At 45.4% G+C, this 6000-nt stretch overlaps 1 protein-coding gene across 1 annotated transcript in view; it reads left to right on the top strand.

Moving 5' to 3' along the window:
* Positions 1–6000, top strand: part of LOC311358564 (low-density lipoprotein receptor-related protein 1B-like) — a gene marked incomplete at its 3' end in the record, with an annotated part of 248406 nt that overhangs the window by 1011 nt on the left and 241395 nt on the right.

Here is a 6000-nt window from a genome sequence, read left to right as displayed (position 1 = left end):
GTATTGTCGTTTTTTGTCATTTGCATTTAATAATTACAAGCTCAGCGAGTTGAAACTCGCCGTTTTTTTCTTTAGCCTAGGCTCTTGTTAAACACTCGTTCAGAGAGAGAGAGAGAGAGAGAGAGAGAGAGAGAGAGAGAGAGAGAGAGAGAGAGAGAGAGAGAGAGAGAGAGAGAGAGAGAGAGAGAGAGAGAGAGAGAGAGAGAGAGCGAGGGAGAGAGAGAGAGGGAGGGAGAGTGAGACACACACACACACACACACACACACACACACACACACACACACACGTAATGTCTGGTACCTCTTCCAGGTGCCGTTCTCAACATTATTTGTAATATTGTAAACATATGCAAATGCTCACAGCAGTGTCTTTCCAAAACATTGGGTGATGACAGCAATCCAAAGTTGTCTGCAGTAAACCTGGTACTAATTAATCTCAAATTAATTAGTTTTTGTGCTTTTTGAAGTCGATTAAGAGTGAGGCTGATTATAAACCACTAACTGCCATCTCAGACCCGGTAGAAAGCGAGCCTGCAGTGTTGGAAGTAACTTTTGCGGTGCGTTCTCACCTCTATTATCTGCTTGTCGGGGCACACTGGGCAGGGTGTCACTCTCTCTCTCTCGCCCTTGTGTTGCTGCTCTGACTGACAGGCCTGGGGAGCTCAGTATGTTTTCAATGTAGTTCTCCACTGATATATCTACTATATATATATATATTTTTTTTTTTTTGTACTTTCTAATCAAAACGCCCTCGATCTTTGGTAGTGACCGCAGCACAAGATAAGCATCGGCTAGCACATGCAGCTCAAGGTTGTCTGAAATATACTCCCTGTTTATATAGAGCCACAGCAATGGACGCTGCTGGAAGGTGTCACCCTTTCACTAATGTAGAGACAGCTTCCTTTAGGAGCTAATTAAGTCAGATCCTATCATTGGGTCTATTTGTGTGTGTGTGTGTGTGTGTGGGGGTGTGTGTGTGTGTGTGTGTGTGTGTGTTTGTGTGCATGTGTGCGTTAGGGGTGAGCACATGCGTTGGAAGGTTCAGCAGAGAATCTGATAGGAATGGGAGATAGAGATGCAAATGAAGATCAAAGAGATAAGTGAGTGACCTTGTCCTATTTGTTGACCAATACAGTAAAAGCTTTACAGCTAATCTACTGATTCAGTCAACATACATTTGTATCGAGTGAAACCCATTAAAAACTTTTAGCATCATTTCCTTGGTCATGTATTAGCTGCTACTCTACAGCTCCACTGAACTAATAAGTGTTCGGTCCAATTTATATTACCAAGTTAGCCGTATTACTCTGCTGTATTGCTTGAAAAATGGGGAAATCAGTTGCAGAGTTGCGTTCATACTAAATCACAATTTAGGGAGGATTATGCAAAACATTGTCCTCAGAATCCCCTGGTCAACTCGGGGAAAAAAAGAAATCATCATCAAAGACAACGAAGAATAGCCTGAATGGACCTTCAGGGTCTCAATCGTATTTCACACTGTGTTAATGTTACGTAACGTGACGAGCAGGGTCAGGAGCCTTTCCAGGGAAACTGCTAGGTTGTAACTTACTGTTGACCTTCTGTGGCGGGACTGAGTCTTGTTTTCATAGCTGTCTTAAATCTCCGCCTGGAGGACATTAACTTCAAATGAGCTCACGGGCGCACGGGGGCGGCTCAGCCCGCCACGCTTCTGTCCACATCCTGTCCTTACAGGGCAGCCAATACGGTCCGCCTCGGTGACACGTGATCCCGCACAGGGCCCACCGGCGGTGCCCTCCAGAGCCCTGATGGCTGGATCTTTCATTTTGTGTTTGGAGAAAAAACCCACAAACAGGTCCAAGTTTTGAGCTTAGTTTTTCTTTGAACCCCAGAGGAAGTACAGAGAGAGTCACAGGAAGTGCATCAGGAAGTACTCGCCGGGTGGCTGGGCAGCTGACATCTGAGGATCCGCAGGGCGCTGGCGGTGCCCGTATAGAAGTTGGGGTGCTGGGGTTGGAGGAGATTGTTTTCCTTGGCATCTTGAATCTCTGGATTTTTGCTCCTTCTTCTTCTTCTTCTTCTTCTTCTTCTTCCTATTTTAGTAGTTTTGTGCACGGTGAAAGCAAATTAGTTTTCAGAGCAGCCAGAATAGCTTTGACTCAGAGCAGATGTTGCTAGTATCTTGGACAGCCGTGAAATCCAGAGGCCACTTTTACATAAAGCCTACATTCATTTTCCAATATCCACACAAAGCCTCACAACACTATCAAGCGCTCACAAAATGGCTAACCGTGCTCCCAGTGCATCGCCTTTGTGTTTCTTTCTTTGGGTTGATTACTCAGATTTTCTTTCTTTGACCATCAGTAGTCCTGAACGTTTTCCGACCCGAGCGTTTCCACTCAACCACTCAAGTTCATGAGCCACGCGGAGAAATGCTGGTGAACAGCTGGAATAAGGTACCCACCAGAGCCACTGTGGTTGAAGTGCTACAATCAGCGAGCACTTACATGTATTGAAGGGCAGCGGTGGTAGTGCCGTAGCCCCTGGCGTGGAGTTTGATGGCGCTCCCAGGTGTGTCATTGCATTACAGGGTGTATGTCGCGAGGCCTCGTGCCTCAGCCCCACCAGAACACAATTATTGACCGCAGTAACCATTGGATTTTGATTGTGTCAACTTCAGTATCTCCCCGTGCCTTGTCTTAGCGGTTCCACAATTGAATCAGCCATAGATTGGCTGGGATTGCGTAAGCCATTCGTCCGTAAATTTACTCGGAGGCATTGATTCCTGGCAGAGGGAGGAGCTAAGGTGTTCAAACCCACATGATTTGCTGGGTGTTGATTTTCCCATTTGACTTAATTATCCGGGCGTTGTGGTTGTGTAGGACATTAGCCCCTCCCCTTCCCCAGAAAAAATGTTACAGAATTGAAGATGTGATTAATAAATCAATGAGTCTTGCTTCAGAAGCGACACAATCTCGTCTGAGTTGAATCAAAGTGCTCGGCTCAGCCTGATCCTCAGATGGCTGCCGGAGAAATACGCACGCATACATTATTGATGGTTTAAAATGCAAAATGCCACAACATGCCGCCGAATGAGCGGAGCCCATAGGAGCAAGAGTGGAAGGATTAGCCCGCCCCGTGCAGCGCTGGGCGGTGTGCGGTTGTTTGTGTGCCATAGATGTGGAACGGCAGAGCCGTGACTCTCAGTGGAGAAAAAAGGGTTTGAACCGGTTCCTGTTTTCGCTGTCCACCAGGTGGACTTCAGATTGTCAAGGACAAAGTCAGTCAGTGGCCAGAGTACTTGAAGTATGAACTGTGTCCGGGAGAGAGAGAGAGAGAGAGAGGGAAAGGGAGAGAGAGAGAGAGAGAGGGAGAGGGGCAGAGCTTTGAAGGGGTGTCTCAGCGGGCTGGGTGGTAAGGGGCTGGATGGTGTGAGCTGTGTGAGTGGGTCTGGGGCTACCGGGCTGCTCGTCAAATTGAGGGGGGGGGGGGGTGAACGGCCAGCTGGATGGAGGCAGCACCCGTAGGATCTGCCCCCTGCATAACAGTGTGCTCAGGACACACACACACACACCACACACACACACACACACACACACACACACACACACACACACACACACACACACACACTGACACACACGCCCCACTACAGAAGCGGAGGGACGTTTGGTTCGAGTCCATCGGATGCCCTTCTGAAAATGCCAAGGCGAGCTGCTCTTTCTTTGTTTAACCCGTGACCAGTGGTGCGTTTGACTCCTGTCCCCTCCCAAAGTCCAAACATCCCAGTAAGCGTTCCCAATAGCCGCCATAGTGCACAGGATGCAGGGTGTGCCATGGCAGAGGCGTCGGTTGCCATAGGGATAGTGTTATCGGGAATTGGCCATATACAGAAAGAGAGAGGAAGAGACAAAGGGCTGGACAGAAACCACAGAGAGAGGCAGAGACAATGGGCTGGATCCAAACCAGAAAGAGAGAGAGAGGGAGAGACAGAAGGGAGAGGGAAGAGAGAGAAAGAAAGAAAGAAAGCAAGAGAAAAGCCACTTCAGAACATTTTGAAGAAATTCCAATTAGGGCTGCACGAAAGTGTGTCAATATAGAAAAAAATGAAAAGCTTGTAAACGTTGTAAAAAGGATTTAACTTTAGCTTTAACACCTGTATTTACATTATAGTACAGTTATATTAAAAAAGGTATACATAATTAGCGCATCCGGCAAACAACTAGAAAACTAGTTCGAAATCCGCTTGAAGCAAACGCTTCAAGCGGTAGTTTTACTGACCAAAATCACATTGGATTAACATAATGCAAACTTTAATGATAAAAATAAATATGTAGAAAACAGCCGTATTAATATAATCAATAGTTATATCAATAGTGATATATATATATATAAATATATATATATATATATATATAGTTGATTATATAGTTTATGACCAATAGAGTTTATAATCAATAGAGTTTCTGAAACATTGTTGAACTTCACAGCAACACCAGCACCAGCATGGCGCTTGTCAATATAGTCTCTATCGCGGATCAGGCAATCTTTTGTGGCATTTTTATCGAACACGGTCATATCGGGTTGATACCTTTTATCAGTCAGCACTAGTACAATTTTCCTTTCACAAAATCCCATGAAAGTCATTAGTGGTTTCAAAAGCCAAACACTTAAGGCACATTTGAATCATTCAAAAAGACATAAGCCTGTCATTTTACACAATTGTCTGCCATCAGCTTATGGTTCTGATAGCCTAACTACGCATTTGATTGTCTGACCTTTGAGCTAATGCATTCTGGTGAGATTTTGGATAACCGTTTAGTCTGCAAGAGGGTAGGCCAACTTAATTGCTTTTCTGTGAAAGGCTTTTTCTCTGCTCTGCTGAAAATATATCTCCGGTCTTGCTTGTCGGTCTGAACAGCTCCGTCAAACAAATGTTTTAATTTGTCTCAACCGTCTACCAAGCACTGACCACCCTTGTCGCATACAAAGTGGGCCCGCCGTTTGGAAAATACATTTTATTTGTTATTATATGGATGATTGGCAATCTACGAAGAGGAACAGCGTGAAATGGCATTCTGTGATTTCCAAGTGAAAGAGGAAATTAGTGCTGGACATAACGACAAAGGGATGGGAGCTAAGACCGTTTAGAATTGGATGGTGGCAGAACCCACTGCCTATTGTTTACTCTTTACCCCCGCAGATCTCCACTGTGTTATGATTCCTTTTAATGTGGGGCTCACATGGGCTTCATTGAAGTTGATTTGATTTAAATTATGACTCGCTTTATGATCAGGGAAATGTGCTAAAAAAAAGTAATTATGAGTGTTATGTTCTCTCAAAACCTTTAATTGGGTGGGAGGCATGTCACATGCAAATATCATTGTTTTGTAAGCAAAATGCACTTTAAGATGACATAAAATGATGCAGTGTCACAACACTGTCGTTTCATACATGAGTAAGTAATCATTCGGGATAAACTGCATGGAAGTCTGACTATGGACTTGGAATTTTTTTTGTGTGCATAGGCATAGCTTTAAGGAGGGATGTTGAGATGACCTTGGATGTCCCCCCAAATAATAAAAAATATAAAGATAAACCCGATCCGTAACTCCTCAGCTCCGCCGGAGCCGTCAAGCTCCACCTTTAATGAGCGCTCCGTCAGCTTTTGCATTCGGCCGTGAAATGCTGCCATAATAATAAATGGAAGGTGCTCCACTGTGCTTTGCCATCTTGGCTGTACTTCTGTGCAAAAATGGTTGCGTCCAGTATAACATACATCTGCTGGATTAAAACAAATGGAGAACGGTTAATGGCCGGAAAACGGAGCTACCTGTCACAGCCTCTGCCGCATGGGTACAGTCTGCTGGTCAGGAGGCGAGTCCCGGGGGCTGTGCCCTTGGTGACGGTGACGGTGGTGGGGGTGTGAGGGCTGCAACTGAGGGCCAAACTGTTGCCTGCTGAAGCTAGGGCGAAGGTGGGGGTGGACAGAGAGAGAGAGAGAGAGAGAGAGAGAGAGAG

This window comes from Micromesistius poutassou (assembly GCF_964030765.1).
Source record: "Micromesistius poutassou genome assembly, chromosome: 14".
NCBI classification, from domain to species: Eukaryota; Metazoa; Chordata; class Actinopteri; order Gadiformes; family Gadidae; genus Micromesistius; species Micromesistius poutassou.
The sequence above is the reverse complement of the archived record's forward strand: the minus strand, read 5'-3'. Positions and strand labels throughout refer to the sequence as shown.